Here is a 12,037-nt window from a genome sequence, read left to right as displayed (position 1 = left end):
TGATGGTTCCACAAGTGATCCTCAACTTTAAGTGATCATCAAATGAAGAATGCATCCCTCAACTACAAGAGCTCAAGTGTATCAAATGGATGACCCATGCTATCACATAGGGGGAGGTGTCCCACAAATTGATTTCAAGATCAAAGAATCTTATGTGTGGTATCTCAAGAAGCCCTACACAAGCTACAAGTGGTATTTACAAATGGTGTCATTCCAACAATCAAGTGATGTCCATAAAAAATACAAGATTAAAGCCTCAACCATCTACCCCAAATGCATACCTTTGCATCAATAAGAAGCGCACCTTTTTATGGAAATTGATGACAAAGGGGGAGAGATTGGATAAAGATATGAAAGCCTTTATAAAGGGGGGAGAGATAAATTGTGTAAGGGGACAGATAAGATATGAAAGCTTAAGAGGTTGGACATGAATATGGACAAAGGGAGAGCAACATTGAAGAAAAGAGATGGATCAAAATTCTTGGACAAGAGAAGCATACAAGTAGGGGGAGCAAGCTCATGAAATTTGATTGATTGCATTTGATATGTGCATATTCATGTGCTTGCTTACATTACATAAGTTCTTATATTCAATATGCATGCTCATGTGTTGTATGCTAGTTATAGAACTTGAATGATGATTTGATAACTAGCATGCTTAGGATGATAGCTAGACACTTGGTATGTTTTACAAAGTAATGCTAGTACTATGCTTTTAAAGTTGATCTCATGAGGTATCTAGTGATTTTATTTCCAAGTGATATCTAGCTAACCATGGTGCTAAGGATGAACTTAAAGGTGCAACTCCGATTGGTATCACACTTTAAAGGTTTATTCTATACATCTTAGCATCATTTGGTAGTAATTACTCTCTCACATTTTCAATCTATACATATGTGTGAGCTTAGAATCAAATACTCTAGCATATATGTAGGGGGAGCTAATACTACTATTTCAGGTTTGTGGTACTTGTCCAAAATCATTTTCACATGGTAAAATTGCTTGGGCAAGCAACATGAATCCAAAAGAGCTTAATTTCCATATCTTTGTAGAGTTGTCATCAATTATCAAAAATGGGGAGATTGAAAGGTCCTTGTTTAGTTTTGGTAATTGAGTGACAACCTAGGTGGACTAATTGTGTTTATATGAGATACACAGGTAATTAGTCCACAAGTACATGTGTGTGAGCAACATATGCCATGAAGGTGAAAATGGCTTGGAGATGTTGCAAAGCTCACACATGTGATGATGAAGGAGCTTAAATGCACATGAGACATGACATTGAGTCATGTGATCAAGGTGGAGAAGATCAAGACAAGACTTGGCTTGATGGACCGGTTGCAAGCGTGAAGGGTAAGTCGAAGGCTTTGGAGTGATGAACCGCGTGGCGGTGAAGCTTGAGCAAGACTTGGTGCCAATGGACGATGGCAATGGTGAAAAGCAAGTAAAGTCAAGATCGATGAACCAATATGATCATGTGATGATATGAAGTGGATCATATCATTGTTGATCGTGTTGGTGCATGTGTTGCATCAACGTTGGAGGAGATGGAATGGAATACGCAAGGCAAAGGTATAACCTAGGGCATTTCATTTCACCGGTCATAGATGTGTAGAGAAGTTTATGACTGGGTTTAGGATAGATGGCTGTACTATTAAGAGGAGTAAACTTGTTTGCATATCGATCATCTAGTGCCACTCGAGTGATCTAACTTTGCATCATCGCTAGGATCAAGTGGCATGGCAAGTTGAGAGGCTAACATCCTTTGGGAAATATTTGTGAAAATATGCTAACACATGTGCAGAAGGTGAAACACTTAGTAGTTAGCACATTTGAGCAAGGGTGGAGAAGTTAAAAGTAAAAATAAGTTAGTGTCACTGGTTATATAGTGATCGGACGTTGGACCTCTGAGGGATCGGCGCGTCCGGTCATGTGTAACAGTGAGATGCTAGCATTGGTCTATTGACCGGACGCTGGGTTGCTCGGTGACCAGACGCTGAAGGGCTACGTCCGGTCAAGTGGTCGGTCTGCACAGTGCTTAGGGTTATGCACCGAACGCTGGGCTGTGTCCGGTCAAGCATGACCGGACGCGTCCAATCAATAAAAATTGGTTTTGGACCTTTACTGGAAATGACTGGATGCTGAGGGTCTAGCGTCTGGTCAACTGACCGGAGCATCCGATCGATCAAGGTAGATGACCGTTGGAGTCAGACATGTGGCTAACTATGAGCGACCGGACGCTAGGGGCACAGCGTCCGGTCAACTGACCGGAGCGTCCGGTCGACCCGACCGTTGCCCAGTGAAGGGGTAACGGCTAGTTTAGCCCCTGGGGCTATAAATAGAAGTGGCCCTCAGCCATGGCTGGTGAGGAGCACCTAAGGGGACTTAGTGTCCATGCTTATGAGTGCTTGGGAGCCCTCCATCACACATATACTTGATAGTGATCATTCGATTGTGTGAGTGAGCGATTCTAGTGCGATTGCATCGTGAGGTTGCATCGAGTGGCACTAGGTGATCGAGTTGTAAGCCGGTGGTGCTTGTTACTCTTAGAGGTTGCCATCTCCTAGATGGCTTGGTGGTGGTCTCCATCGAAGCCCGCTAGAAGCTTGTGTGGGGCTCCAGAGAAGAGCTTTGTGAGGGGCATTGTGCTCGCCCCATGGGAGACACGAAGAGCAACTCTAGTAAAGCGTGTTATTGAGCTACCCTCACTCAATGGGTAGGTTCTTGCGGCGCCCGATGTGCGGGCTTAGCGAGTGATGCTAATTAGTCGTCGAACCACCAAGTGAGCGGTCGACACAATGGGGACTAGCGTATTGGCAAACACATGAACCTCGGGAGAAAAATCATCGTGTCAACCTTGTTCTTCTCGTTGGTTTGCATTTCCATTACATAAGCTTGCAATTACTTTTATACATATTAAGCTTGTGTAGTTGCTCTTGTAATTAGTTTGCTTGTGTAGCATATTAGTTACCTTCTTGCTTGTGTAGCATAGAAGTAGCTCCCTTGCATGGCTAATTTGGTTTAAGTAACCTTGTTAGTCACATTGCTTAGTTTGTGTAGCTAAGTATTTGTGCTCTCTAATTAGGCATTGGTTGTCTTGTTATTGAGCATTGCTAGTAAGCTTAGTTAGCTTTGTGCTTTTACTTACTAGCTTGTGTAGGAGCTCCCTTGTTGCTTAAAGTACTAGTAGCATAGGTTTGTGTGACCTTACTTCTAGAATTAGTTAGGAGAGCTCTAGCTAGCCCGGCACCTTTGTTGCTTGATTAGTATCTTTGCAAGGTACTAGTGAACATAGATAGAGGGGTGTAGTCTTGGCTAGACCGATAGTTTTAATTCCACACTTGTTTTGGTTAGCCGACGCGATTAAGTTTTAAAAAGGACTATTCACCCCCCTCTAGTCGCCATCTCGACCTTTCAAAAACCCAAACCTTAAGGAGAGCGATGGCTACTATTTATAGAGTCTTGGGCATCACCCCCTGGACGCGCCCCCTAAAGGGCCCAAACACGATGCACAGTCCAACGGACCAAAAGACAGTGTCGCAGCACCCTGATAGATTCTAGACGCTGAATTGTTTCGATGATTTCTATTGATTTCGAAGGCCTTTTGATATGAAACTACTTGGATTGGCTTCCTTATCAAATTAGCTTTCCAACCATATGCAGATCGTCAAAAATAGAGTCTGAATGCGTCCTGGGTGACCAGTTTAAGGTAGACTGGTCCTAGAGGCCAAGGTAGACTCGAACTTAAGTTGCTTTGGGCCTCCATCTTGGGGACTCGAACCGAATTAGCCTCGGACCTCCTTCTTAACTTGGACACCCCTGCTGGCCTCCTACCCCTCCATACCATGTGCTAAACATGGTCATATGCAGGAGTGTCATGTCCTCATCATCCTCCCTTTCTTGATGAAAAACCGTCCTCGACGTCGATTATGCTTGAAACTGATCCTGCACAACATAAAGGAGAACGGAGTTGTGAAAATAAAGGGAACTGAAATAATTGTGAGAAGGAATGTGACCATATTTCCAAGTTTGTAGCATGTCATCTCGCATAAAAATTTCAGCAAGCATGTAGACTCCATGATCCGAATGCACACGATGTATGTCAACACTATCCTGCAAAAGATTAGAACTATCCAAAGACAATGCAGGAATAGATGATCTAGCAGATATAGGTAGCAACCAACAATGCTCCCCTTCTTAGAAGTGAACTTGTTTCTTTGAGGAACATGAGAAAATGTTTGTATGATTATGGCTTACCTCTAAACGATTATAATCTTGTACAACAAAAGGAGAATTCATATTACTGCGAATGTATACTTGATGTATCATATATTATCCTTTGTTGTTATATTTGCCAATAATATGATATGTATGTTTAGAAAACCAAAGCAAATCAATATATTTAAATAGGCTCTCCTCCAAACAATCTAGGTTACACAAAACATCAAATTCAATGTAACCTAAAGTATATAAAGAAGACAACAGTTTGAACACATCAGTTTTAGTAGCAATATGAATAACATGTTTAATTTCAGCGCAAGTGGTTGGTTCCAAAACATGTAAAACTGAAGCATCATCAACCAATTCATCTTTATCACAAGGAACATCAAGCAAATTATCATGGGACAAAGATAAATCAAGAGAGGGTTCCACTAATAATTGCTCTATGATAGCATAGTGTGTGGAAGAATTTAGTGCATTAAAACAATTCTCACCTTCTGTGAGTGTAGCACCATGGGCATTACCTGTGTTTTCAGCAGGAGTGATAGGTGCATTGTGAAGTGATGGTTCTGAATTTGCATATGAGATTGTGAGCTCCTCATTTTCTATAACGTCATCCTCGCTCTTTTATACATTGTCTTGCAAAAGGTTAGGCATAGCAGGAGGAATAACAAGAGATTGATCTAGTTGATACACCTCATCATTTGAATTAATTACAAGAGATGGATTAACAAAATTTTCTCTCATAAGATCTTTCATATCATTCTAAGTTTGAGGTTTATTAGAAGGATCTAAAGACTCCCACCAAGATAAAGCAGAATGTCACAAAACACTAGATGCATTTTTACCTTCCTCCTTGGACACATAAAGCAAGTAGTAAATATGTTATCTATGGTAATTTCCCACTCCATGTACTCATCAGCATCTATACCATTATAAGTTGGTGGATATGAACAACCTATCATTGTTAGAATTAACCAAGAAAACACACAAGTATGTATTTTCCTATGAACTACTATAGGATGTGGTTAAGTAGTAAAGTCACACACTCTCAAGCGTCTTACCATAGTCTTACAAGTGTTCTTACCAAAGCAACAGGCGGTGCAATCAGTCGATAACTGTGATACCATTGTAGCTTGAGTGTAACAGTTGCAAGATGAACCTATACTTGGTTAGAAGAAAGTGGAGCTTGGACAAGCACAATATAGTAGCAAGGAATAGCAAAATTCACAACTGAATAGCAAAGCTGAATAAGTATCCCAAGTACTTGTCTTAGTTGCTGGTCTACTCACATTCCAAGTACCAGATGTATCAAGTGATGTGAACAGTAAGAATATGATTAGGAACAAGGTAGAAATCAGCACACGCAAACACAGCTCAAATGGCGCTCTCTATGTGCTCCTCTATATATTGTTCCACTTTTGTTCATCTCTTTTTCTCTATTTTTGGGCTGTCGTTGTTTTTAGGATTCTTTGACTTTTTCTTTTTATATTTTTTATATTTTTTCTTCACTTAGGAGCACAAAAGAAGTAACCACAGAAAATATGAGCTTAAACAAGTGAAAGACGTGGCCTGTGGAATTTTCAGAAGACGTGCTCAAAATCGACAAAGACCTTATAACCACAAAAAGAGGATCTTGTGACCACTTTTTGACTAAAATAAAAATCTCCAACTATGACAAGACAGGGGATGGATAGATCCAAAAAAATTTTCTAATCAATTTTGATATATGGAACATCAAAATCCGAGTTCGTATGCGAAAACTAGACCAGTTTTAAAAACAGACTCCGAATTAGAGGATAAAATGAGAACAATGCGCGTAAAATTGGTCACGGCAGCAAAGATTTGATGGAAATAGTGAAGACAAGTATAACAAATAAGATGGCGTGGACTAGGGTTTGATGAATACAAAGGAAATTCAACAAGACTTGGAGATGCTCACGGATTATGATGAAAAACAAAGGGGAAAACATAAACTGGACTAAAAAATGATCTAAAACTAGCAACAAGAACTTGACCTAGGGCACAAACTCAACAACGCGAAATAGAGACGAAATTGCATGGCATAATGAGGCTATATGATAGGAAATATGTGACGATGTATATATATTTTTTGGCTTTTTATGGACTATAGGTAATGCAAAAATAGTAACAAATCTAAAGGGGAAAACAAAGTTATACCTAACGGGCAACAAGATCTCTGATACCACTTGATGTAGACTAGGCCCGAACTTTCGATAGATATGATAGCGTCGATTGGTGGAGACTCAACGTTCACGATCTAGGCTTCGAACCAAGACTGATTTGGACCCCCGCAACCGTTACACCATGCTCCATTAGTTATCAACCACGCAAACGCGATTGACCTCGCCGAGAAGGCTTTCCTGCAAACGAATTGAGAACACAAGCAAGAACAAGATGAACACAATCTGAAATTGCAAATAAATATGAGGCTTATAATAACGAGAAGGAGTTCAAGTCTTTATTCGAAAGGACTAATCACCACAGGCGAACAAGATCAAGAACTAGGGCCCTGGATTACAGTAAGCAGCCTTGGCGGCGATAGTTGCAGTAAAACAACGTCTGTTTCATAAGAAAATCAAGAACTAAACAAAACCCAAACCCTAAGAAGAGCGACAGCTAGTATTTATAGAGTTTTGGGCATCACTCCCCTGGATGCGGCCCCTAATGGGCCCAAACATGATACACGGTCCAACAGACCAAAAGATGGTGTCGTAACACTCTGGCAGATTCTGGATGCTAACTTGTTTCGACTATTCACGTTGATTTCGAAGGTCTTTTGATGTAAAACCACTTGGATTGGCTATCTTATCAAATTAGCTTTCCAACCATATGTGGATCGTCGAAAACGGAGTCCGGATGCGTCCTAAGTGACCAGTTTAAGGTAGACTGGTCCTAGAGGCCGAGGTAGACTCAAACTTGAGTTGCTTTGGACCTCCACCTTGGGGACTCGAACCGAATTAGCCTCGGACCTACTTCTTGACTTGGACGCCCTTGCTGGCCTCCTACCCCTCCATACCATGTGCCAAACATCGTCATATGCAGGAGTGTCATGTCCTCATCACAACTGGGTTGAAGTGAGAGACCGTAGGTACTTTAGGCCTAAATTCATCAAAGAGGCTCGAGAACAAGTAGGCATTATTAGGAGTCACTTGAAGGCAGCTCAAAGCCAACAGAAGGCTTATGCAGATAAGTGAAGAAGGCCTTTGGAGTTTGAAGTTAGGGATTATGTGTACCTCAAGGTGTCTCCTATGAGAGGGGTGCATCGGTTTGGTATCCATGGCAAGCTAGCCCTCCGATATGTGGGTCCTTATCAGGTGTTGGAGCAGTGTGGCCCTGTTACTTATCATCTCTAGCTTCTCGATATCTTATTTGCGGTACACAATGTGTTAATGTATCTTAGTTGAAGAGATGTTTATGAGTTCCAGATGAAGCTGTGGAAATTGAAGGGCTTCCTCTCCAGCTAGATTTGACTTATGTTGAGCACCCTATCAAAATCCTAGATGAAAAAGAAAGAGTAACCAAAAACAGTGTGGTAAAGTTCTACAAAGTGCAATAGCAAAATCATTCAGAGGATGAGACCACCTGGAAACAAGAGAGTTACCTATTGCAGCATTACCCCCACCTCCTAGCCGGTTCTAATAGTTAGTTGCTATGCCAAAAATATATTTCCTATCTTTTTCTCATACTAGGCACATGAAATCTCGGGGCGAGATTTTGTTTTAGGGGGGTAGATTTGTAACACCTTCGGTGTTACATTGTACAATTCTTGTTAAAACACTGCATGAGCATCATACTTGAGAGTAAATGTGTGTGTTATAGAGTATAAATCAATATTCAGAAATCGCAACATTCAGTGAAAACATGAAACAAATGTATATTTCGTGTCACGTATTATCACTTAGGATTCTAAATGAATTTTTATCGGACAAAAATGCTACGGAACGCATCGGCGGAACATAGTAAAGTTGGTAGCCCAAACTTCGTAGGCGACGATGAAATATGTGCGGTCGAGGACGAGGTTTGCTAGCTAGTATATCAAGTAGGTCGGAATTGGAATTCAACATGAAACTGTTCGAGGTTTAGCCATTCCGCGTAAGTCTGTAAATGGGCCGAGGAAGCCATGTTTGGTAATTTTTGTAGAGCGATCGGCTTAAGAAGTGGCGAGATGTCATGGCTTAGGTCGATAGCCCTATATACCCTCTTGAGTATAGAAGAATTGGTTTGGCATTTGGACCATCGGGTAGGATTTTTCAACAGCTTTAAAAAGCATGCAAGTCACATAGTTTAAACGAATCCAGCGCTGGTCATGGTCACCGCCTCTGCTCGGCTGGCACTGCTGCTGCCCACCAGCGAGTACTACCGCGTCGGCCATGTCGCACTACAGCGCGTGTGCGGGCACGCCACGCGTGGGCCATCGCACTGGACGTCCTGGCCACTGTCCTCGCCCTACTGTCGTGCTGTGTTGCTGCCCTAGCATGCCGCGTATGCTTTCGCACCAGTCGTCATCATGCCTGCACGCGCACACCCGCACATTGGCTCTATGCTGCCGGCTCGGGTCTCCTGCTGCCGTGCGCTGGCACATGGCATGCGCGCGCACTGGGCCTAGCCATGCCTAGCTACTCTGCCCCTTCTCCTATGCGTCCGCCCCTGGCTGCTACTCGCTATCGCGTCGCATCATGTCGCTTGCACTGCACGTCGTCCGACGTTGTTGTCCTGCTACTACTCCCATTGATGTCGGCAGTGTGCGCATGTGGGCTCGTCCTGCTTGCCTCATCCTCACGCTTGTGCTCGAGGCCACGCCAAAGGTGCCAGTCACGTCGCCTGGAAGGTCGTTGGCCGACCGAGCCACGCCAAAGCTGAATCGATGCGCTAGCCCCCTTTTTTTGTACCGAGCATGTTTGGTGGTCGAGTAGAAGGACGGCATCGTGCCTAACCTATCACTGTGGTGGCGGTACAAGGGAGGGGCGCCAATTTGAATTTTTGCCGTCGTCGGCTACCATAAGTCCGTAGGCGTCGCTCCTGCAATTGGCCTCACACACTCCACTATTTTCCAATTAACTATGCACACTACGAGCTCGGGTAGTTAGCTTTTGAGTGAAGTCATCTCGGCGTTCTTTCGGCCTATAGTGAGGTGAGGCGGGGCGTTCCCCTCGCGGCGGTCCGCCATGGTCACCGGAGCGGGTGCTCGCCCAGGGCGTCACGCTGTGTCCTATTGTTTAAATTGAGCTGTGCCTTGCGTCATGTTTGATTTATTTGCCTCGCCCGTGTAGCAGTTTCATCGGCGGAGCAGCAGGTCACCGAAGATGCCATCGCCGTGCTCACGGGGAAACAGAGTCACCCCGTTTTTGTGGTCGACCATCTTGCCGAGCCCCGTGCCTTTGCCCAATCCATCTATCATGTGCTTGGTGAGGCCCTCTTACTCCTAGGGTAGCTGGTTGACTCAATTAGGGCCAAGGTTCACCGACATGCGTGGCCATCCCCAACGGACGTGGGTAGATGCTATTTTCGTGGCCGACGCGCTTGAGTGTAGTAGCGGCTCAATTAGGACTTCTACATTGTTTAACGCAATCCGTAGATGGTTAAGGAGTAGTGGTGAAGGCGTTAGGCAAGGTTTATTCACCGGCATCATCGCCACCGCGGCCAAACACCGTCATGGTGTGTGGCCTTGCCTCTGTGTGTCACCAACTGGGCTGTTTAGCACCTCTATCGGATGTGCTTGGGTTGAGGAGTGTCACGGTGGTATGAATCGGGGCCATGGAGGTGCGTGCTCGCCGGGTTAGGCCGGGAGGGTCACGGTCTCTGTTAAGTCTGGCCAAGGACACCGCATTGTAAATTTAAAGCAAACCAGAGGGTTAAATGCTAGAGTCAGTGAGACAAGGGAATAGTGGAATGGACTGTGTTGCCATTTGATGGGAATCCGAGGGCTCTTTTGCATGATGTGGCACGCGCGCGGGCTTTCCCCCCATGGGCCGTTGGCGCACGTGGGTTGTGTCGCGCTGGGCCACGCTAGTGCACTGTGCGAGTGCGCGTGCGGAAATCGGGGGTTGGGCTGGGTCACTCGCGTGGGCCACGAAATAGAAATCAGTTTCATCTTTCCAGTAAATTGTTAATGCTTATTCAATTTAATTTTCAAGCTGAACTTTGATAATTTGTAGTAAATTGTGTAGTGGTCTAAAAATGGTGAAACCAATTTTGTTAGGTTCACAAAAATACCACCTACTTGTTAGTGTAGTTAGATTACAATTAGCTGTGATAATGGTAGGTTCATAGACTCGAACTAAAGAGCTTAGTATTATGTAGATTAATATTTGTAGGAATTTTTGTGGTAAATTGGTGATAGTTATAGCTATAAAAATTTTACAGTAGGCTAACTAGATTTTTATGTACTTCTTGTAAATTTTGTAGCCCTAGAGTAGGATGATAAATAGAGTAGCTATTATCCTTGCTTTATCATATATAGCGTAAGTTAGCATTAGAAGTAAGAATACCTGTAGTTGCTATAATAATGAATGTCATACTTCATACTTGTTATGGATAACAATAGATAACTTAGTACCGTGGTCGGTTGCACTAGCTTAGTAGTTAGACAGATGTACTTTTATTTTAAGAGTTGCTATTGCTATATTACTAAGTATTGTATAATCATTTCATGCATGTAGATCACGAGTTGGTAGAGTTCGTACCCGTCGATGAACAGGAGTACGATGAAGTCATTGAGGAGTATGAGGAGGAGATCCTCGCGTAGGAGGGAGCCCCGAAGCCGTTTGGTGCTGACCTTACTGACCCGTCGCCTGCCTAAGATAAGCCCCGGTGCATAACCCCTATTTTATGATCGCTGAATATATATATACATATATATATATATATAGGATGTGCATTTAAGTTACATGCATTTTATGGAAACTACATACATAAATATATCTACCTATGAGTCATACTAGTACATGTCGAGTAGCTGCTATGCTCAGGATCTCGGTAGCGTGGGTAACCTGTCGTTACTCACAAGTATGTGATAAATATGATCACTCATGATAAAATATTATAAAGATAAATAGTGACAGGGCAGGAATATGGTTTGGATATTGGTGGGTGTAAGGGGTTGTGTCCTGTGACCAATAGGGCATAGCTCGGTTACACTTTTTCCCTATTTATGTCGATTAAGGATCAGTCGTTGCATATGGCTCTAGGCAAGTCACAGATCTATTGTCCCGAGCATATACTTGGGTATGGGCGCGTGGAAGACTTGTTGCTCTCTTGTCGTGGATCCAGCTCTTTCTGGACTAACTGATTGGAGACGGAGATGGTGGAGGTCCTTGCACCGCACTGAGTCTGGGACTTAGGAGTGGGGGCTTGGAGTCCAAGTTTGGACGGGGCCTAGACACCCAGGACAGAAGAGTGATGGGTTGGTCCTTTTTATGCCTAGGGTACAAGCGGAGCGTGTGTCTTTGGGGCACCCAGCTGAGGGCATTGATTCGCGAATCGTCGATATTCCGGTACGGCTTGCCTGCGGTTTAGCACCGTAGTAAGAACTGAAAGTTGAAAGAAGAAGAAATGGAACTGATTGCTCAACTCTTGTTTAAAAGTAAAACATGTGCTTATATAGACTGGATAGATAATAACTTAATATGGCTGATCTTAATAACAAAAATAAAGACTCACTATTAGTATTGCTTTCTACCAAAAGAAACTAGTAAACCATAAAGCTTGGCATATTCTTTAGAGTCGGGAAGTTATTCCCACTAGTCGGGTAAGTCTTGCGAGTATATTGTGTACTCAGAGTTTATTTACCCCA

This window comes from Miscanthus floridulus, chromosome 19, assembly GCF_019320115.1.
Source record: "Miscanthus floridulus cultivar M001 chromosome 19, ASM1932011v1, whole genome shotgun sequence".
NCBI lineage: Eukaryota > Viridiplantae > Streptophyta > Magnoliopsida > Poales > Poaceae > Miscanthus > Miscanthus floridulus.
This window is presented reverse-complemented; position numbering follows the sequence as displayed.